The 24199-nt window shown below is 48.1% G+C and overlaps 1 non-coding gene across 1 annotated transcript; it reads left to right on the forward strand.

Moving 5' to 3' along the window:
• Nucleotides 1–20599: 20599 nt before the first annotated feature.
• Nucleotides 20600–20670, forward strand: TRNAK-UUU. The gene has a single exon. It is a non-coding gene; the product is annotated as a tRNA-Lys (tRNA).
• Nucleotides 20671–24199: the final 3529 nt, after the last annotated feature.

A 24199-nucleotide genomic window follows, 5' to 3' on the forward strand; every position in this document is an offset into this window, starting at 1 on the left:
GGACCCACAGGGAGTCCACGAGGCAGGGCGGTGCGCCCTAGGGGGGCACCCTCCACTCTCGTGGGGCCCACGGGACTCCCCTCCGATAACTCTTCGTTCCAGTATTATTTATATTTTCCAAAAAAAATCTCCGTTGATTTTCAGCGCATTCCGAGAACTTTTATTTCTGCACAAAAACAACACCACGGTAGTTCTGCTGAAAACAGCGTAGTCTGTGTTAGTTATAAACATGGCATGAATACATCAAAAATTATAGATACGTGGAAGACGTATCACCAGCCTACGGGGCGCGGCTTCCGGTGGCTCAAGGCACCCTTGGGCCATCACATTGTCACTACATCTTCCATGCTACCTTTGCCTCTCCTTTAGCAGCAACGTCGTGGCCGGTCGTGGTGCCTTGACTGGACCTCAACCGTTTTCTAATCAGAGTGGTAGTCGAAACGACCCCCCCCCCCACGCCCAAAAAACTATGAAACCTCATCCTCTCAGGCGTCGTGTCCGTCTCTGATGAGGTCCTGGTTCGACGTAGCCAGGGACGTCGCGACTGACCGCATCCTGTCTCTTTCTTAGAAGCGACTAGTATGCATTTTTTACGTAAGCTCGATCAAACAACATAAATCTTAATTTGACTTAGGTCCAAGCTTGGTTGATGCTTCTACAAGCTCCTGGGTTTAGAAAGATCGCTCCACTGAGACGGTAGCCTAGAGACGGCATCAACTCATGATGCGTCGTCGGTGAATGTAGGAGGAAGAAGACTTCGACACTCCCAATGTTTTGATTGCAATTTTATATTTTTATATGGGCACATTTGTAAGGACCCATGATACTCCAATATAGCCCCCTAAAGCAGACTCACTATCCGTCCACGAACTCATCTGGACACGTCTGTGGACACGGATACGAGAGCTGACCATCCAACCATGTGCATCAAATAGGCACCAAATACAGACAGCGAGGGTGGGCTAGACGGACCTAGAGGACAAACGCTAAGCACACCCTCCAAGATGTTTGGATTCCCACAAAGCTCCAGCGGGTTTGCTTCCAAGTGAATTCAGACATGCAAACTGATTCACATACGTTTGGGATACCCATTGGATGACACCTCGTTGGAGATGCCCTTAGAGCAACTCTAGGAGACCCCGCAAAACGCCCGGCCCGCAAAAATTCCGGCGAGTATGCGGGCTCGACCCAATTTTCCGGCCAGAACAGAGCCCGCATACTCGCCCGGCCCGCAATTTTTTTTTGCCGCAGCCCGTAAACTGCACGCCCCGAGCACTATAACTGCGGTTCCGCGACCATTTTGCGGGTCCAAACCCTATTCCCCCACCGCCGCGAGCCACCCGACTCCCCTTTCCCCTTTCCACATTTCTCGCCGCCGGTGATCACCCGCCCCGCTGTTGGGGAACGTAGCAGAAATTCAAAATTTTCCTACGCGTCACCAAGATCTATCTATGGAGAAACCAGCTACGAGTAGAAGGAGAGTGCATCTACATACCCTTGTAGATCGCTAAGCGGAAGCGTTCAAGAGAACGGGGTTGAAGGAGTCGTACTCGTCGTGATCCAAATCACCGGAGATCCTAGTGCCGAACGGACGGCACCTCCGCGTTCAACACACGTACAGCCCGGTGACGTCTCCCATGCCTTGATCCAGCAAGGAGAGAGGGAGAGGTTGAGGAAGACTCCATCCAACAGCAGCACAACGGCGTGGTGGTGGTGGAGGAGCGTGGCAATCCAGCAGGGTTTCGCCAAGCACCATGGGAGAGGAGGAGTAGGAAGAGAGGTAGGGCTGTGCCAGAACTTCGTGTGAAGCTCCCATGCGTCTCCCCACTATATATAGGGGTGGAGGGGCTGGTTTCTTGCCCTCCAAGTCCATTGGGGCGTTGGCCAAGGTGGGAGGAAAGAAATCCCATCATTTCCTTCCCCACCGATTGTTATCCCCCCTTTTTAGGGATCTTGATCTTATCCCTTCGGGATATGATCTTATTCCTTCTAAGGGGGGATCTTGGTGCGCCTTGACCAGGGGTGTGGGGCCTTGCCCCCACTACCCACGTTCATGTGGGTCCCCCCATGCAGGTGGGCCCCACTCCGGAACCTTCTAGAACCTTCCCGGTACAATACCGAAAAATCCCGAACATTTTCCGGTGGCCAAAATAGGACTTCCCATATATAAATCTTTACCTCCGGACCATTCCGGAACTCCTCGTGACGTCCGGGATCTCATCCGGGACTCCGAACAACATTCGGTAACCACATACAAACTTCCTTTATAACCCTAGCGTCATCAAACCTTAAGTGTGTAGACCCTACGGGTTCGGGAGACATGCAGACATGACCGAGACGTTCTCCGGTCAATAACCAACAGCGGGATCTGGATACCCATGATGGCTCCCACATGTTCCACGATGATCTCATCGGATGAACCACGATGTCAAGGACTTAATCAATCCCGTATTCAATTCCCTTTGTCTATCGGTATGTTACTTGCCCGAGATTCGATCGTCGGTATCCAATACCTTGTTCAATCTCGTTACCGGCAAGTCACTTTACTCGTTCCGTAACATATCATCCCGTGATCAACTCCTTGGTCACATTGCGCATATGATGATGTCCTACCGAGTGGGCCCAGAGATACCTCTCCGTTTACACGGAGTGACAAATCCCAGTCTCGATCCGCATAAAACAATAGATACTTTCGGAGATACCTGTAGTGCACCTTTATAGTCACCCAGTTACGTTGTGACGTTTGATACACCCAAAGCACTCCTACGGTATCCAGGAGTTACACGCTCTCATGGTCGAAGGAAGAGATACTTGACATTGGCAAAGCTCTAGCAAATGAACTACACGATCTTTTGTGCTAGTCTTAGGATTGGGTCTTGTCCATCACATCATTCTCCTAATGATGTGATCCCGTTATCAACGACATCCAATGTCCATAGCCAGGAAACCATGACTATCTGTTGATCACAACGAGCTAGTCAACTAGAGGCTCACTAGGGACATATTGTGGTCTATGTATTTACACGTGTATTACGATTTCCGGATAATATAGTTATAGCATGAATAAAAGACAATTATCATGAACAAGGAAATATAATAATAATACTTTTATTATTGCCTCTAGGGCATATTTCCAACAGTCTCCCACTTGCACTAGAGTCAATAATCCAGTTCACATCGCCATGTGATTAACACTCACAGGTCACATCGCCATGTGACTAATACCCAAGAGTTTACTAGAGTCAGTAGTCTAGTTCACATCACTATGTGATTAACACTCAATGAGTTTTATGTTTGATCATGTTGCTTGTGAGAGAGGTTTTAGTCAACGGGTCTGAACCTTTCAGATCCGTGTGTGCTTTACAAATCTCTATGTCATCTCCTAGATGCAGCTACCACGCTCTATTTGGAGCTATTCCAAATAACTGTTCTACTTTGAGCTATTCTAAATTATTGCTCCATTATATGTATCCGGTCTCTCTACTCAGAGCTATCCTGATAGGTGTTAAGCTTGCATCGACGTAACCTTTACGACGAACTCTTTTACCACCTCCATAATCGAGAAAATTCCTTAGTCCACTAGTTACTAAGGATAACTTTGACCGCTGTCCTGTGAGCCATTCTTGGATCACTCTTGTACCCCTTGACTGACTCATGGCAAGGCACACTTCAGGTGCGGTACACAGCATAGCATACTGAAGAGCCTACGTCTTAAGCATAGGGGACGACCTTCGTCCTTTCTCTCTATTCTGCCGTGGTCGAGCTTTAAGTCTTAACTTCGTACCTTACAACTCAGGCAAGAACTCCTTCTTTGACTGGTCCATCTTGAACACCTTCAAGATCATGTCAAGGTATGTGCTCATTTGAAAGTATTATTAAGCATTTTGATCTATCCTTATAGATCTTGATGCTCAATGTTCAAGTAGCTTAATCCAGGCTTTCCATTGAAAAACACTTTCAAAATAACCCTATATGCTTTCCAGAAATTCTACATCATTTCTGATCAACAATATGTCAACAACATATACTCATCAGAAATTCTATAGTGCTCCCACTCACTTCTTTGGAAATACAAGTTTCTCATAAACTTTGTACAAACCCAAAAAATTTTATCATCATCAAAGCATACATTCCAACTCCGAGATGCTCACTCCAGTCCTTAGAAGGATTGCTGGAGCTTTGCATACTTATTAGCATCTTTCGGGATTGACAAAACCTTCCGATTGTATCACATACAACCTTTCCTCATTAAAATCGTCGAGGAAACAATGTTTTGACATCCTATCTGCAAGATTTCATAAATAATGCAGTAATCGCTAATATAATTCCAACAGACTCTTAGCATCGCTACGAGTGAGAAAATCTCATCGTAGTCAACTCCTTGAACTTGTCGGAAAACATCTTAACGACAAGTCGAGCTTTCTTAATGGTGACATTTACCATCATTGTCCGTCTTCCTTTTGAAATCCATCTGTACTCATTAGCCTTACGACCATCGAGCCGTTCTGCCAAAGTCTACACTTTGTTTTCATACATGGATCCTCTCTCAGATTTTATGGCCTCAAGCCATTTATCGGAATCCGGGCCCACCATCGCTTCTCCATAGCTCGTAGGTTCATTGTTGTCTAGCAACATGACCTTCAAGACAGGATTACGTACCACTCTGAAGTTGTACGCATCCTTGTCATCCTACGAGGTTTGGGAGTGACTTGATCCGAAGTTTCATGATCAATATCATAAGCTTCCACTTCAATTGGTGTAGGTGCCACAGGAACAACTCCCTGTGCCCTGTCACACACTAGTTGAAGAGACGGTTCAATAACCTCATCAAGTCTCCACCATCCTCCCACTCAATTCTTTCGAGAGAAACTTTTCCTCGAGAAAGGATCCGATTCTAGAAACAATCCATATTGCTTTCAGATCTGAATTAGGAGGTATACCCAACTGTTTTGGGTTTCCTATGAAGATGCATTTTATCCGCTTTGGGTTCGAGCTTATCAACCTGAAACTTTTTCATATAAGCGTCGCAGCCCCAAACTTTTAAGAAACGACAACTTAGGTTTCTCTAAACCATAATTCATACGGTGTCATCTCATCGGAATTACGTGGTGCCCTATTTAAAGTGAATGTGGTTGTCTCTAATGCCTAACCCATGAACGATAGTGGTAATTCGATAAGAGACATCATGGTACGCACCATATCCAATAGGGTGCAACTATGATGTTCGGACACACCATCACACTATGGTGTTCCAGGCGGTATTAATTATGAAACAATTTCCACAATGTCTTAATTGTGTGCCAAAACTCGTAACTCAGATATTCATCTCTATGATCGTATCATAGACATTTTATCCTCTTGTCACAATGATCTTCTACTTCACTCTGAAATTACTTGAACCATTCAATAATTCAGAGTTGTGTTTCATCAAGTAAATATTCTCAACATCTACTCAAATCATCTGTGAAGTAAGAACATAACGATATTCACTGCATGCCTCAGCATTTATTGGACTGCACACATCAAAATGTGTTACTTCCAACAAGTTGCTATCTTGTTCCATCTTATTGAAACCGAGGCTTTTCAGTCATCTTGCCTATGTGGTATGATTTGCATATCTCAAGTGATTCAAAATCAAGTGAGTCCGAACGGTCCATTTGCATGGAGTTTCTTCATGCATATACACCAATAGACATGGTTCGCATGTCTCAAACTTTTCAAAAACGAGTGAGTCCAAAGATCCATCAACATGGAGCTTCTTCATGCGTTTTATACCATTATGACTTACATGGCAGTGCCACAAGTAAGTGGTACTATCATTACTATCTTATATCTTTTGGCATGAAAATGTGTATCACTACGACCGAGATTCAATAAACCATTCCTTTAGGTGCAAGACCATTGAAGGTAGTATTCAAAAAATAGAGTAACCATTATTCTCCTTAAATGAATAACCGTATTGCGATAGACATAATCCAATCATGTCTATGCTCAACGCAAACACCAATCTCGGTGGAAGAGGGAGCGTGCGATGCTTGATCATATCAACCTTGGAAACACTTCCAACATATATCGTCAGCTCACCTTTAGCTAGTCTCCGTTTATTCCGTAGCTTTTATTTCGAGTTACTAACACTTAGCAACCGAACCGGTATCCAATACCCTGGTGCTACTAGGAGTACTAGTAAAGTACACATTAACATAATGTATATCCAATATACTTCTATCGACCTTGCTAGCCTTCTCATCTACCAAGTATCTAGGGTAATGCTGCTCCAGTGGTTGTTCCCCTTATTACAGAAGCACTTAGTCTCGGGTTTGGGTTCAACCTTGGGTTTCTTCACTTGAGCAGCAGCTGAATTGCCGTTTCATGAAGTATCCCTTTGTTCCCTTGCCCTTCTTGAAACTAGTGGTTTCACCAACCATCAACAATTGATGCTCCTTCTTGATTTCTACTTTCGTGGTGTCAAACATCATGAATATTTCAAGGATCATCATATCTATCCCTGATATGTTATAGTTCATCACGAAGCTCTAGCAGCTTGGTGGCAATGACTTTGGAGAAACATCACTATCTCATTTGGAAGATCAACTCCCACTCGATTCAAGTGATTGTTGCACTCAGACAATTTGAGCACAAGCTCAACGATTGAGCTTTTCTCCCTTAGTTTGTAGGCTAAGAAAATTGTCGGAGGTCTCATACCTCTTGACGTGGGCACGAGCCTGAAATCCCAATTTCAGCCCTCGAAACATCTCATATGTTCCGCGATGTTTCGAAAACGTCTTTGGTGCCTCTACTTAAACCATTTAACTGAACTATCACGTAGTTATCAAAACGTGTATGTTCGATGTTCGAAACATCCACAAACGACGTTTGGGGTTCAGCACACTAAGCAGTGCATTAAGGACATAAGCGTTCTAGTGTCCGCATAATTGCTACTGTCAACTTTCAACTATATTTTCTCTAGGAACATAACTAAAACAGTAGAACTATAGCGTGAACTACGACATAATTTGCAAAAGGTCTTTTGACTATGTTCAGGATAATTAAGTTCATCTTATGAACTCCCACTTAGATAGACATCCCTCTGGTCATCTAAGTGATCACATGATCCGAGTCAACTAGGCCGTGTCCGATCATCACGTGAGACGGACTAGTCATCATCGGTGAACATCTTCATGTTGATCGTATCTACTATACGACTCATGCTCGACCTTTCGGTCTCCGTGTTCCGAGGCCATGTTTGCACATGCTAGGCTCGTCAAGTTAACCCTAAGTGTTTTCGCTGTGTAAAACTGTCTTACACCCGTTGTATGTGAACGTAAGAATCCATCACACCTGATCATCATGTGGTGCTTAGAAGCGACGAACTGTAGCAACGGTGCACAGTTAGGGGAGAACACTTCTTGAAATTTTGTAAGGGATCATCTTATTTACTACCGTCGTCCTAAGTAAACAAGATGCATAAACATGATAAACATCACATGCAATCAAATAGTGACATGATATGGCCAATATCATTTTGCTCCTTTTGATCTTCATCTTCGGGGCTTCATGATCATCATCGTCACCGGCATGACACCATGATCTCCATCATCATGATCTCCATCATCGTGTCTTCATGAGGTTGTCACGCCAACGACTACTTCTACTTCTATGGCTAACGCGTTTAGCAATAAAGTAAAGTAATTTACATGGCGTTCTTCAATGACACGCAGGTCATACAATAAATAAAGACAACTCCTATGGCTCCTGCCGGTTGTCATACTCATCGACATGCAAGTCGTGATTCCTATTACAAGAACATGATCAATCTCATACATCACATATCATTCATCACATTCCTCTTGGCCATATCACATCACATAGCATACCCTGCAAAAACAAGTTAGACGTCCTCTAATTGTTGTTGCATGTTTTACGTGGCTGCTATGGGTTTCTAGCAAGAACGTTTCTTACCTACGCAAAACCACAACGTGATATGCCAATTGCTATTTACCCTTCATAAGGACCCTTTTCATCGAATCCGTTCCGACTAAAGTGGGAGAGACTGGCACCCGCTAGCCACCTTATGCATCAAGTGCATGTCAATCGGTGGAACCTATCTCACGTAAGAGTACGTGTAAGGTCGGTCCGGGCCGCTTCATCCTACAATACCGTCGAAACAAGATTGGACTAGTAACGGTAAGCATATTGAACAACATCAACGCCCACAACTACTTTGTGTTCTACTCGTGCAAAGAATCTACGCAATAGACCTAGCTCATGATGCCACTGTTGGGGAACGTAGCAGAAATTCAAAATTTTCCTACGCGTCACCAAGATCTATCTATGGAGAAACCAGCTACGAGTAGAAGGAGAGTGCATCTACATACCCTTGTAGATCGCTAAGAGGAAGCGTTCAAGAGAACGGGGTTGAAGGAGTCGTACTCGTCGTGATCCAAATCACCGGAGATCCTAGTGCCGAACGGACGGCACCTCCGCGTTCAACACACGTACAGCCCGGTGACGTCTCCCATGCCTTGATCCAGCAAGGAGAGAGGGAGAGGTTGAGGAAGACTCCATCCAACAGCAGCACAACGGCGTGGTGGTGGTGGAGGAGCGTGGCAATCCAGCAGGGCTTCGCCAAGCACCATGGGAGAGGAGGAGTAGGAAGAGAGGTAGGGCTGTGCCAGAACTTCGTGTGAAGCTCCCATGCGTCTCCCCACTATATATAGGGGTGGAGGGGCTGGTTTCTTGCCCTCCAAGTCCATTGGGGCGTTGGCCAAGGTGGGAGGAAAGAAATCCCATCATTTCCTTCCCCACCGATTGTTATCCCCCCTTTTTAGGGATCTTGATCTTATCCCTTCGGGATATGATCTTATTCCTTCTAAGGGGGGATCTTGGTGCGCCTTGACCAGGGGTGTGGGGCCTTGCCCCCACTACCCACGTTCATGTGGGTCCCCCCATGCAGGTGGGCCCCACTCCGGAACCTTCTAGAACCTTCCCGGTACAATACCGAAAAATCCCGAACATTTTCCGGTGGCCAAAATAGGACTTCCCATATATAAATCTTTACCTCCGGACCATTCCGGAACTCCTTGTGACGTCCGGGATCTCATCCGGGACTCCGAACAACATTCGGTAACCACATACAAACTTCCTTTATAACCCTAGCGTCATCGAACCTTAAGTGTGTAGACCCTACGGGTTCGGGAGACATGTAGACATGACCGAGACGTTCTCCGGTCAATAACCAACAGCGGGATCTGGATACCCATGATGGCTCCCACATGTTCCACGATGATCTCATCGGATGAACCACGATTTCAAGGACTTAATCAATCCCGTATTCAATTCCCTTTGTCTATCGGTATGTTACTTGCCCGAGATTCGATCGTCGGTATCCAATACCTTGTTCAATCTCGTTACCGGCAAGTCACTTTACTCGTTCCGTAACACATCATCCCGTGATCAACTCCTTGGTCACATTGCGCATATGATGATGTCCTACCGAGTGGGCCCAGAGATACCTCTCCGTTTACACGGAGTGACAAATCCCAGTCTCGATCCGCATAAAACAATAGATACTTTCGGAGATACCTGTAGTGCACCTTTATAGTCATCCAGTTACGTTGTGACGTTTGATACACCCAAAGCACTCCTACGGTATCCAGGAGTTACACGCTCTCATGGTCGAAGGAAGAGATACTTGACATTGGCAAAGCTCTAGCAAATGAACTACACGATCTTTTGTGCTAGTCTTAGGATTGGGTCTTGTCCATCACATCATTCTCCTAATGATGTGATCCCGTTATCAACGACATCCAATGTCCATAGCCAGGAAACCATGACTATCTGTTGATCACAACGAGCTAGTCAACTAGAGGCTCACTAGGGACATATTGTGGTCTATGTATTCACACGTGTATTACGATTTCCGGATAATACAGTTATAGCATGAATAAAAGACAATTATCATGAACAAGGAAATATAATAATAATACTTTTATTATTGCCTCTAGGGCATATTTCCAACACCCGCCTCCAGCCGCCATGTGGGGCTGCATGTGGAGCTCCGGACGTGGCTCCGACAACAGATCTGGCCGTGAGAGGGACCCGTAGCGCGAGCGGCGCGTCCGGGCGGACGACGCGAGGAAGCGCCGCGTCCGGAGGTGGACCAACCACGGGATGTTGCCGCCGGCGAGCTTCAACCACCGCGAGACGGAGGAGTACGACCACGGGCGCGCGTCCTTCTCCTCCGTGAGATCTTCCTACGCCGGATCCTCCTCGTCCTCCGATGCGGGCTTTCTCCTCGCGAAGAGGGAGTGGTCGGAGGATGAGGAGGAGCCGGCGCCGTTCACCTTCGTCCCGGTGAAGGAGGAGCCCCAGGAGCCCGCTCCGCTCGGCCGCCGTGGAGTGGTCGGGCCCGAGGACTACGTCGCGGACTTCGACGCCGTTGCTGCCGCCATCGCCGAGCGGAGCGTGCGCGAGGAGGCAGAGCGCCGGCACCACGCCGAGGAGCTCGAACCCCTCCAGTGGCAGCAGGCGGTCGCCGCCAACGAGAAGGCCGAGGAGTGGTGCCGCATCCGCGCGGAGCAGGCGGCGAAGTACATAGACCTGTGCAGCTCCGGCGAGGAGGATTGAGCGTCGCTCGGCCTCTAAGGCGTCGTCCATTTTGCCGCGACCTCGATGTCGTCAGATCCGAACCCCTCTACTACTAGTTAACATATCATGTAGTATGATCTATGCTTAATTTGTTGATCATGTAGTATGTATGAACTCTGTAGTATGTGATGTGATGAACTATGTTTGTGTAATTTCTCCCGCGAAAGTGTTTTTTCAAATTATGCAGGTTTAGATATGGTATCTGATCGGCCGCGCATGTTTTCGACCCGCAAACGCGATCTTCGTGAAACCGCAAATGCGTGTTGGGGTCGTATTGTTGCGGAATCTGCTAGAGTTGCTCTTATACGTTTTTGTAAAAATAATAATATGTGGAGTAAATAGAAATAGAGGGAGTATTATATATGCCCGGTGAAGATGCGATGTGCAATGCCAGATCTAGTCGCATATGTTTGTCTTAACAACTGTTATACGAAGACTTGAGAGAAGTTTTAATTCATAGTCAAGTCGATACTTTTCTTGATCCCGATCTGTGATCCGAGAGAGCTGGCTTTTACAGTCAAGATTGTTTTGTTTTTTCAACTCTCGTGTTAAGATTGTCCAAATCCGAATTACTAAAGGCATTAATGGACTGGACCAACAACTTGCTAATATGTACTCTCTCTGTTTTTATTTAATCAGCGTATTAGATTTGGTTAAAGTCAAGCTTTATAAACTTTGACAAAGTTTATAAAAAATATATTTACATATACAATAACAAATTAATGCAATTAGATTCATTATTGAATGTAGTTTCATATCATATAGATTTGTTATGGTAAATATTTATATTTTTTCTATAAACTTGGTCAAAGTTTATAAACTTTGTCAAACCTAATATACAGAGTAAATAAAAACGAAGAAAGTATATGATTTCGCTACAAATTAGTTGTTAGATTTTTAAGCGTGGCATGTCTGATGCTGGGGATGGCAAATTATGATCTCGCGGGTATGTAATTTTCCTTCAACAAACATGACAATTCATTCCGGGCATTAGATTTGTCATAGTTAAAAAATTGACGTCATATTTTTAAGATTATCTTTTTCTCTCGATAAAGGGTGATTTTATTATCTCAGAATGTAGCATCAAGCGGATACAAAGCATTATGAGTAACTCCTAACCTCTGCATAACTAAAATGCACACAACCAAATTCAAAAGTCTGGCAAACAATATGAAATAAAAACCGGCATATCGAGAACAGTAGAGTCCTATAGCCGACACTATGCCTATGTCGAAGGTGGGGGTGGATCGATCCGGAGGTTATGTTGTCACCCATGTTAGAAAAAACCCTCCGTAGCCACCTGCTCCAACTGCATACACGTCGCCTTGAATAGCGGTTGATGCTTCGGTCGTTGTAGCATAGACCATGTATGAAACGAGTGCGTACAACGGAAAATAACCTATAAAGGAGAAGCATTTTTTCCATTAAAAACCAAATGGCTTCTACATAGGCAGAGCAACCAAATTAAGGCATACGCTCCCACCCTAATGAGCGCTTGAAACCTATTTGGAATACCGTCCAACTAGTGACCAAATATATTGGCAACACTTGTGGACGGATATAAATTTGACGTTATTTGGATGATTGACCACGTAGAACGTGCAAACTTGCATTGAGAAAAGAGGTGTTTGATTGTCTCGTCATGAGTACAAAAACAACACTTCTTACTCCCTGGCCAGTTGCGCCGTGCGAGGTTGTCGTTGGTTAACAACTTCCTTATAAAGATACCACATGAAGATTTTCATTTTTAGTGAAATCTTGGACTTCCAAATTTTCTTGTTATTACCCACTGGTACCGCAAAATGCGTGAGCACACGGTACATAGAGTCTACTGTGAAAGACCTTGATGTAGCAAGGTTTCAGTGAAATACATTCCGGCCTTGTGTCAGGTTAATCGAATTCAGTCGGGACAAAAGATTATGCCATGACAGATGTCGGGGGCAAATCAAATCCCACCTGAACCAATTGTTCGGCGGGGATGAACTGAGCACGTGCGCAATAGTATTGTTCTTATCGCGAGCAATGTTATATAAGGATGGATATTGTTCTCTGAGACTGGCATTGCCTAGCCAGATGTCTTCCCAGAAATGAATCTCCAATCATCATTTATCGTGAAAGACCCAAAGCGAAAGAGATATTTCTTTGTCACCATTAGGCTAGCCCAAAAGTGCGAGTCACCAGGTTTTCAATATGCCTCGGACACCGCCTTTTGGCCTAAATACTTGTTGTGCAGCATGATTTACCAAACATCATTCTCAGTAAGAAATTTGAACAACTATTTACTGAGCAGAGCCTCATTCTTGACCAGCAAGTCATGAATTCAAGGCCACTTGCTCTTTTGGCCTACAAACCATGCTTCATTTGGCCAATCTTCATTTTTTTCCCTTTATTTTTAACATTCTTGTATATATTTCCCTCCCATCTTGCTAATATGTATAGTTTGCCAAGCCAAGCCTTGCCTTAGGTACGTACAACTTTGAGTGGTGAAGCCAATAAATAGAGCTATTAGCAGTGAGCACACCCCACTAAAAAAAACAGTGAGCACACGCATACTGGACTGCTAATGGCCAGCTTCGTTAACAAGGGCAATGGTCTGAATGTCCGAGTCATGAGCCGGCACCTCGTTTCGGCCTCCGACTCTTCCATCAAGGAGCACGTCCTTGGTGTGTCCAACATTGACCTTCTCCATGGCGCCTTCCCGGTGTCACTGGTCTGCATATACCCGAAACCTCCAGCCGGCGGCTTCCACGCCGTCGTTGCCGCCTTCGAGTCCGGGCTGCCGTCATTGCTCAACCACTACTTTGCCCATGCTGGGCGCATCGTGGCGAATCCCCGCACAGGCCTCCCCGAGATCCTTTGCAACAACCAAGGTGCGGAGCTCATCGTCGGCGTGGCCGATGTCGCTCTGGCGGACCTGGACTTTAGCAGCATGGACTTGTCCGTAGGTAAGATCCCGCTGCCGTACGGCGATGACGTCCCTCTGTCGGTGCAGGTGGTGACGTTCGTGTTGGGCTAATAAGCCGTGGCGATGCATCGGACACGACCAGCGCGTGTATGGGCGCGAGCTGACCGGGTCGGGCACGTCGGGTCCGGGCAGTAGGGCGTGCGTGTGTGCGTGCGTTGGGTGCACGGGCGTGTCCGTGCATCAGGGTAGCGTGTTGGGGCCGTTGGCGAGCCACGCGGGGCGATCGGGGTGCGTTGGGATGGTGCTCACCGCGAGACGCGAGCGCGCGCAGGTGCGTAGCGTGCGCGGTCAGAGCATGCAGAGCGCGGAGATGACACGGGCGAGTGGAGGCGTGGGTACGTGCCCAGGGCGCCGGCTCGGGGTTATAAAGCCGCTTGGTGACGTTGTAATGGATCGATACTATCGATTTCGTGCTCGAGGAAGAAAAAGGGGGCGTTCGTGCACCGAAAAACTCCTGTGTCCACTGCCTCTCTGAATTTTTCTGAACTTCTCCTTCTTCTCTAGTGAGCAGTGCGACGGCGAGGGATAGTGAGCAGAGCGAGAGGGAGAGGAGGGCAGCCGCGAGGGAGGCGCGGAAACAACAATTGGCATCAGAGCCACGGTCTGGTCAGGGCGCGCCGGCGATGTCGATCGTCCCGTACGCCGGCGGAACGGGCGGATCATTGCCGCAGGCGGTGCCGTAGCTCACCGGCGAGAACTACACGGCGTGGGCGATTAAGATGAAGGCGAACCTCGACGCGGCCGGGCTGTGGGAGGCGGTGGTCGTGCCGAAGGACGCGGCGGCGGCCGTGATCGCCAAGAAGGACAAGCCAGCGAGGGCATACCTGCTCGGCGCGCTCGCGAAGAACCTGCTGCTGCAGGTGGCGGCGAAGAAGACCGCCGCGGAGGTGTGGGCTGCTCTGAAGGCTCGGTTCGTCAGCGCGGACCGCGTGCGGGCGGCGCGGCTGGGCACCCTGCGCGGGGAGTTCGAGCTCCTGCGCATGGCGGACGCCGAGAGCCTGGATGACTTCGCCGGCAAGCTCGGTGGGATGGCGGCGCTACGCGGCGTTGGGCTCGACCCTGAAGGACGCCGCCCTCGTCAAGAAGCTGCTCGACTCGGTGCCGAACCGCCTGTACCCAACGGTGGCCGGGATCGAGCAGTTCTGTGACGTCGACGACATGGCATTCGAGGATGCGCTGGGACGGCTAAAGGCCTTCGACGAGAGGCTGCGACGGCGCGGGCAGGATGGAGGCAACCAAGGCGGCGGTGAGCAGCTGCTGTACACCGCGGCGCAGTGGCGTGCGCGCGAGCGGCGTCGGGGCGGTGCACGCGGAGAGGACGACGACGACGGCGCGACGAGCACGGCATCAGGCGGCGGGGACAATCGTCGTGGGAAGTGCTACAAGTGCGATGTCAGAGGGCACTTCAAGAGGGAGTTCCCCTGATGCAGAAGGAGCCGGTCGCCGAGCGTGCGCTGCTGGGGGACGACGGTGTCGAAGACGCTGGGCTGCTCTAAGCCGCGACTTAGGGCGCGAGTGTTGAGCTAATAAGCCGCGACGATGCACCGGACACGACCAGCGCGTGTATGGGCGCGAGCTGGCCAGGTCGGGCGCGTCGGGTCCGGGCAGTAGGGCGTGCGTGTGTGCGTGCGTTGGGTGCACGGGCGTGTCCGTGCATCAGGGTAGCGTGTTGGGGCCGTTGGCGAGTCACGCGGGGCGATCGGGGTGCGTTGGGCTGGTGCTCACCGCGAGACGCGGGCGCGCGCAGGTGCGTAGCATGCGCGGTCAGAGCATGCAGAGCGCGGAGATGATCACGGGCGAGTGGAGGCGTGGGTACGTGACCAGAGCGCCGGCTCGGGGTTATAAAGCCGCATGGTGACGTTGTAATGGATCGATACTATCGAGTTCGTGCTCGAGGAAGAAAAAGGGGCGCTCGTGCGCCGAAAAACTCCTGTGTCCACTATCTCTCTGAATTTTTCTGAACTTCTCCTTCTTCTCCAATGAGCAGTGCGACGGCGAGGGATAGTGAGCAGAGCGAGAGGGAGAGGAGGGCAGCCGCGAGGGAGGCGCGGCAACAACAGTTCGCGTGCGGCGGCTTCTCTGTGGTGTGGGGCCACAACCACGTCCACCTGCTCGGTGACGGCCACGCGCTGCTCGGGCTCGTCGGCGGGTTTTCGGAGCTCGCGCGGACGGGCAGGCTCGCCCCGGGAGCCCGGCCGGTCCACGATCGCTCCCTGTTTCGCCCGAGCTCCACGCCGTCGAGATGCAGGAGCTCCTCGCTGGCCGCGTTCATGCCTTTGACCTCCGATCGCATGGTCAATGTCCTGACGAGCGAAGCGAGCTGCGTCCAGCGCCTGTACTATCTGGAGGCGCATGCCATCTCCCGGCTCCGAGAGATGGCGAGCCAACAAGACGGAGACGGCCGCGCGACGCGGGTCCAGGTGGTGTCCGTGTACATGTGGAAGACCCTAGCCGCCGTGGTTGGTGCGGCTGACACGCGCTGCCCCATGGGCTGGTGGGTGGACGGGCGGTGTTGACTCACGGCGCCAGAGCACCGCGCCCTCGCGACGAGCAGCTACGTGGGTAACGTGTCCATGTTCGTCCTGGGAGAAGACAGCGTGGAGGAGATCCAGCGCAAGCCTCTGCCGGAGGTGGCGTCCATGGTGTGCGAACTGATCAATGCGCGCGCGTACGACGACCGCTTTCAGGAGGTGGTTGACCGGGTGGAGCAGCACAAGTCCGGCGCCACCTACATGGACGCGTCCAACATCGGGCTGGGCTACCCGACGGTGGCTGTGACGGCCTTCACCTCGTTCCCGATGGACACGGACTTGGGCTTTGGCCACGCGGCAATGGCGATGACGACAACGTGCGGCAGGGGGCTATGCTCGGGGTTCGTATAGATGGTGGCTACGCCTCGAGGCGATGGGGCCTGGATCGTCAGTGCAAGCGTGTGGCCGAAGCTCGCCGCCACGCTGGAGTCCGACGAGCTGCGTATTTTCACGCCAGTCACAGCCGAGCACCTTGGTCTCAAGCTCAACGAAGCAATTGTTAAGGACAAGGACAGCCCGCGTAGCCGGTTCTGATGGGCGCGTCTGTGAATTTCTAGCTCTCTTTGTTTAGGACAGTTGTTAAGGAGTCGCGCATGCTGCTACACAAACTATGGGAGCACCTATGCGCCAGTTAACTGGATTTTCTTCAGTTTCAGTTTCGGTCTATGGCGTCCCAACCCTTGGATCGCAAACAAACATCCAGATATCTTTCTTCTTCCTCCGACCGTTTCTTAGATCATAACAAACAGGCGAGGTTTCGGTCGATCCCCTCCAGTCCGGTGCCACGCCTACGGTGAGGCATGGACCTAGCGCTCGCCGGCGATGCCATGGCAGAACACTGTGTCCCCCTTTCTGTACTTGCATCCGTCCATTCTGACCGGCGGACAATACGAAAAGGTCCCCACCCACCAACCCTCCATCAGTCGCGTCATCCCGTCACCAGCATGGTCCCGTGCGACCTCACCGGGACAACCCGGTCATAAAAAAATCGAAGAATTACAGAAATATCTACGATAGAAAATTAACTCTATAAACCAGAGATTAAATATTTCCATAAAAGGAGTGGAAGAATCTCTCTTATAACTAGCCTAAGGCCATCAAATGCGGGCCTGTATTCATCCATCGAGCAGTCCGGATGTAATTTTTCTCGCAAATCGGGGACAAACTAGGGGGTTTTGTGGGTATCCGGACCATTGTCACATCCGCTTACGACCATCCTAACCCACAAAAACCCTCAGCCTCGCCCGCACGCCCTTCTCGTCTGAAACGGTCAGCGCCGCTCTAGAATGGCAATGTCACATTCATGCCCGGCCAGAACAGATGGGATCTCTCACTGGCGCCGGCAGAGAGAGCATCGCCCGCACCACACCCCGTTGCACGCGACTACTCCGCGTTCGAACGACACCACAATCGTCTGTCCGTCTGTCTGCCGCCAATATTAATGGCACCCGGTTGCCAAGGAACCTACTCCGGCCCCTCCAGCCCATCCGTCTGCTGCCCACCATTGTCATTCGCCCACTATATAAGCTGCAACCCATGCCATAGCCGCAACCATCCTCCTCTGGTCCCTTTCTCATCTCTGCACCACTCCACCATGGCCTCCTCGCGCTCCAAACTTCTCTGGGACGAACTGTGTCTGAATCAGAAGAAGGAGATGGTCGTGCTGCCAGTAGGTAGCCGGAGGCTGACGATGTCCCAATGGAGGACACGGCCGAGGACAAGCATGCGCCACCCTCGCCGGTGCATTGTACCATGACAATCGGCGAGGCCTGTGCCCATTACATGGACATAGTGCGGGAGGCGTAGGTTGACGTAGCCTACAAACTCCAGCTCCTCTAGGAGCACGATCAGACGGAGGAGCAGCTCTCTGCCGGCAGGGCGATCGCGTCAGACACAGACGTGGCGGAGCAGGCTGCACTGCTTGAGTCCTACCGCTCTACCCGCGAGATCCGCCTCTCCCGTTGGCGGTACTGCCAGCGTCAGGCAGAACTAGAGGCCGCCTACAAGGAGTTCGCCGAAGCAGCGGACGAGGTGTGGGGCAAGATCAAAGAGAAGGAGGACATCGCCGGCTCCGCCATGGCCACGCCCCGCCGCCACGACCACAAAGCCAGCACACCCGTGGGCGCCGCCGACAGCGAGAAAGAATAGTGCATGGTAGGTCACCACTGCTCAAGTCCCAAGAAGGCCACCGCTCTTCCCCTCCGCCTGAAGCCAAGATTGGCGGGCTGATAATCGACGGTTGATCGGTCACTCAAGCTCTTGTGGCGGAGGCAGAGCTGGAGAGCACCAAGGTGGGATTGGAGAAGGCAAAGGCAAATGTCGGAGCTTCAGTTCCCGGTGCTCATGGCCGAACACGGGGAACGTGCGGGGACGATCATTTAGATTAGGTTTAAAGTAGAAGTATGTCCAAAATTATACCTTCCAAGTCGGACGAGCTCCGTTTTTAGTTGAAGTATGTCCGAAATGTAATGATTTTCGTCATGTGTATATAAAACCCACCGTGCTTGCATGAATCTCTTCTTGTTTATATGAAAATCCGCTCGGCTCGCATGAGTTTTGTCCATTTAGTTCCAACGTGGTTGAAATGTATGCGGGCAGCGCTGGATGGCGGCCTCCGACATCAGTGTTCGCGGATTGGTATCCCCTGTCCATGAACAGAAGCTGGAGCAAATTTGCAGGTCAGCATTGGAGATGCCCTAACACTCTTGCATAATATATAGCTTTCCAATTAAAAATAGAGCTTCATTCCAAAAGTCTATGAAAAGATCCATAGAATTAACTAAAAGAATATATATATATATATATATATATATATATATATATATATATATATATATATATATATATATATATAGGTGTTGCTTCTCCTTTTCCGTCTCCGGCGCCCGAATAGAAAAAGAAAACATGATCGGGTCCAAAATTGTATCCGATGTATCCAATCTCGTCGATGCCAGAACAACACCACTTGGTTTGACGAGACCTCTATAGTTACGTGTCATACACTCCATCTTGAAGTAGCATTATCTCCTTTTTGGCATCAAGGTAGGGAGGAAAGAACTTGGCCGCCATACAGCCTGAAGATGCAACAGATTGTGGATGGAGGTTGGCCAGTCAACATGGGCATTGTAGGTCCACCGAAGCCGCCAACGATGTTGCTTGGATCCCTATCGCCTGCCTCAAACTCCATGCTAAAAGTCCTTTAGATCACGGGACGACATCGCCATCGCCGAAAGCTCAAGTCCAACAAGGCACACCCGAGTGGAACAAGACAAACTAGGATCGTCCACCGTCAACCGTCGTCCCTTTCGCCTCCGCGGCAAAAATAAAGGAGCAGGAGACTCCCATAGATGCTTGTTTGGCCGCCTCAGCGGCTTGTTTAAGGGGGTGAGGTGGATTCACCACCTTCCACCTTTGTCCACCATGGAGGCTGTGTGGAAGGTGACGACGACAACGACCACTGGGTGCTATCCGTGAGCTCTGCTAGCTGCTTCCACAACACATAACGTGAGTCCTCGGCACAAGGTCAAACACTGACACCGGGTCAAATGATATGAGGATGATGACTCTAAACCTACTATACGCAGGAACAGCTTGAGCCCGCCTCTCGTCCCCATCGGGGCGGTCGTGCTATTGAAGAAAAAAAGAGAAATGAGTCGGGGTAACGAGGCACACACTCAACACGGAGGAAAAAAAAGGAGTCAAAGAGAATCCTCTATAACGCTAAGCCCCCTAGGTTTTAAGGGCCTGCATTCAATTTAGGCTATCAATTTCGAATTGGGTGTTGGATTTTGACCAGGTCCTTCTTCAGTCTAGGTAGGGGTGCATATTGTTGTGTGGGCCGCCTTGTCAGTGGGTCTGCCCTGTGGGCATAGCGTGTCAGTTGGGGAGGGATGGATTGATGTTCGCCTGGTGAAATCCGTGGTGGGCGGCGTGACGGCTGCGGGTTCTTCCCTGGCCGCGTGTCGATTGGAGAGCTGGTCTGTGCTTTGTAGTCCTAGAGGAAGGAGAAGGGGTGAGCATCTGGTGGGCGGTGGGACGGACGTTTCGGTTGTTCTGTGATGCCGTCCTCACTGCTGCTGGAGGTGGTCGCGCCGTTCGGGTGCTGAAGAGGAAAAACCAACGCGCCAAAACACGCAAAACACTTCTAGTATGTATTATATTGTACTATGCGACCCTTGCCATTAGGCTACTACCTAGTTCTTATGGAGACACCCAACTAGACGTATCTCCTGCTATTGATTCTTTCAGTAATCGGAATGGATGGGCAGACGATGCTATGTGCACGACGTGTAGTCGATAAATACTCTTCACCGTCAGATGCATTAGGAACAAAAGTACAGATGGCTAGATGGGACACGTTGTCTGTGTGTCGTCTGAAAAGTATCGTCTGTATAGCAGTGCTCTTCAGTAATACCGTATACATATGTAATATCTCCGGAAAAACATAAATGTGATGGCCGACCTAGCTCAGTGGTAGAGCGCGTGGCTTTTAACCACGTGGCCGTGGGTTCGATCCCACGGTCGGTGCAGATCTGATGACTGACGTATTTTGAGATGCAACCTTTTTTTTAATAACTATGAATATGAATATATACTGGCCTGCTTGAATACTTGGGAAATTTCCATCTTTACTGTGGATCCGATCCCATGGTCGGCGCATTTTTTTTTCATTTTAGATGCAATCTCTTTTCTAGTAACTATGACTATATAGTGTCCTTGTTGAATACTTGCAAAATTCTATTTTTAGTGTGGTCGATCCCCCGTTGGGAAATTCTACTTTTAGATGCAGTCTCTTTTCTAATAACTATGACTGTATAGCATCCTTGTTGAATACTTGCAAAATTCTATTTTTAGTGTGGTCGATCCCTGTTGGGAAATTCTGCTTTTAGTGTGGATTCGATCCTCATGGTTGGCGCAGATTTATTACATTTTTTGCAAAAAAGTAATAATTTCATTTTGAGATGCAATCTCTTTTTTAATAACTATGAGTATACTGACCTGATTGAATGCCTGGGAAATTCTATTTTTAGTGTGGATTGAATTCCTATGGTTGGCGCAAATTTATTTCATTTTGCGATGCAATTGCTTTATTAATAACTATGAATATATAATATATTGGTGCGGTTGAATACTTGGGAAAAATCTATTTTTAGTTTGTTTGATCCCACAGTCAACACCAATTTATTTGATCAAACCCTGAAAAAAAAAGGAACATACTAGATTGAAGCATACTCTTTCTTTTTGCGGGGTAAAGGGGATTGTATTAATTAAGTATAAAAAATGTTACAATCCCTGAGGATGAGGTCTTGAATAGATTCAGGACCTGCTCCTAACCATACCACTGTACGATTCTCTTCACGGCCGAATTTTGCAAGCAGGTGGCTCGCATGGTTTTGGGCTTGGGGTATTTTTTTCAGGCTTGTACACCGGTCTGAAGCCATACGATGCTTGATCTCACCCACAAGCTGGCAGAGAGCAGAGCCATCCCGGCTGGGACTATTAACCATAGCAACGAGCTCCGCTGAATCAGACTCTACCACAAACTGATGTGCACTCCACTGCATCGCCAGATTAATTCCTTCCAGGCATGCACTCATCTCAACTTCTAGGGCCGAACTACAGCGACGGAGGACGCGGCAAGATGAGAAAATTATCTGGCCCATCCAGTCTCTCATTATCATTCCGGCGCCTGCCGCCCCTGTCGCGGGGATGAAGGAGCCATCCACATTTAATTTGACTACCCCGGCTGGTGGTTTTACCCAAGGAATTGGCTCATCCGGCTGTACCAATGGCTGCACCGGCAGAGGGGGTCCATCCATAATCCCTTTTCCTTTAATAATTTTCTCAACGGACTCGGTCTGGATCAGCTTCAGGGATCGCATGTAACTACACAGGTAGCGACGGGAACCTTCAATAGTTGGCAGCGGCTTATCATGAGTAACCTCATTCCGGGCATGCCATGCGCGCCATAGCACCATCAGGACATACGCACATTCATTCGCAGGGGATTGAAGCATACTCGTCTAACATAATATTCCGTGTAGCACATTTGACACACAATTATGATGGACTCGTTCCCATGGTTGGCGCAAATTTATTTCATTTTAGATGCAATATCTTTTCTAATAACTATGAGTATATAATGTCTTTGTTGAATAGTTGGAAAATTCTATTTTTAGTGTGGTCTATCCCCATTGGGAAAATCTAGTTTTAGTGTGGATTCAATCCCCATGGTTGGCCCAGATTTATTTCATTTTTTCGCAAAAAAATAATTTCATTTTGAGAGGCAATCTCTTTTTTAATAAATATGAATATAGTGGCCTCGCTGAATATTTGGGAAATTCTATTTTTAGTGTGGATTCTATCCCTTGGTGGAAATTTATTTCATTTTAGCATGCAATTGCTTCATTAGTAACTATGAATATATCGGCAATTGCCTTTGGCTCCTAGGTGCATATGCACCCATTGTCGAAATACATATTTCGAAAAGTTGAAAAATTCGGAACGAAAATCCCGCTGTATATTCGGATATTTTATGTGCGTGCACAAGGTTTCAGTGAAAAACGGCGTTTTTTGTGACTTGTGTAAAAAAGACAATTTCTGATGCTTCATTCTAACTATTCACGAGGCATTTCTTTATCTTTTTTACACAAGCCACAAAAAACGTCGTTTTTCATCAAAATCTTGTGAACGCACATAAAATCTCCGGATATACACATGGAATTTTTTCCTCGAATTTTTCAACTTTTCAAAATGTGTATTTCGACAATATGTGCATATGCACCTAGGAGCCAAAACGCCGCGTCAATGTATTGGTGCAGTTGAATACTTGGGAAATTCCATCTTTACTGTGGATTTGATCGCATGGTCGGCGCAAATTTATTTCATTTTAGATGCAATCTCTTTTGTAATAACTATGACTATATAGTGTCCTTGTTGAATACTTGCAAAATTCTATTTTTAGTGTGGTCGATCCCTGTTGGGAAATTCTACTTTTAGTGTGGATTCGATCCTCATGGTTGGCGCAGATTTATTTCATTTTCTGCAAAAAAGTAATAATTTCATTTTGAGATGCAATCTCCTTTTTCTTAACTATGAGTATACTGGCCTGGTTGAATACCTGGAAATTTTATTTTTTGTGTGGATTCGATCCCTATGGTTAGCGCAAATTTATTTCATTTTGCGATGCAATTGCTTTATTAATAACTATGAATATATAATATATTAGTGCGGTTGAATACTTGGGAAAATCTATTTTTAGTTTGTTTGATCCTACAGTCAACGCTAGTTTATTTGATCAAACCCTAAAAAAAAGGAACATACTAGATTGAAGCATACTCGTCTAACATAATATTCCGTGTAGCACATTTGACACACAATTATGATGGACTCGTTCCCATGGTTGGGGCAAATAATTTTTTTTCGAAAAGGGGGACTCCCCGGCCTCTGCATCATAACGATGTATACGGCCACATTTATAAATAAATAAAGAAGTTCAACAAGGTCTTATATTCTGAAAACAAAATAACAGCAAGCTCACAAAGAGCCACAACGCCAAAAACAAAAGTCCCAAAAGCCACAACCGGCTGGCAAAACAAAGATAGGTAAACTAATCGCCTATCCTATTACATGACCGCCATCCAAACCGGTTGAAAATATCCCGCGCTACCATCTCCCACCGGACAGATCCAGTAACCAAATGCTCCCTGGCCTCCGTCGGAGTGAGTAACGACCACATACGGATCAGTGCAGTAGCTCGGAATAAAACCTGCAAAAAATGAATATTTGTTGTTCTGTTAAAAGCCAAATCATTTCTGCAGTTCCAAATTGCCCATAACAAAGCACATACTCCTACGCGAATGTGTCTGGCTGTTTCGGACTCTATCCCAACAAGCCACATTCCAAATAACGTAGTGAACGAATTTGGAGGAGTAATATTAAAGGCAATGTGCACCGTGTGCCACAAAACTCTCGCTAACGGACAGTCAAAGAATAGGTGCTTGATAGTTTCGTCCCGATCACAAAAACTACACCTAGTAGATCCTGTCCAGTTGCG

Source organism: Triticum dicoccoides, chromosome 4B (genome assembly GCF_002162155.2).
Source record: "Triticum dicoccoides isolate Atlit2015 ecotype Zavitan chromosome 4B, WEW_v2.0, whole genome shotgun sequence".
Lineage (NCBI taxonomy): Eukaryota > Viridiplantae > Streptophyta > Magnoliopsida > Poales > Poaceae > Triticum > Triticum dicoccoides.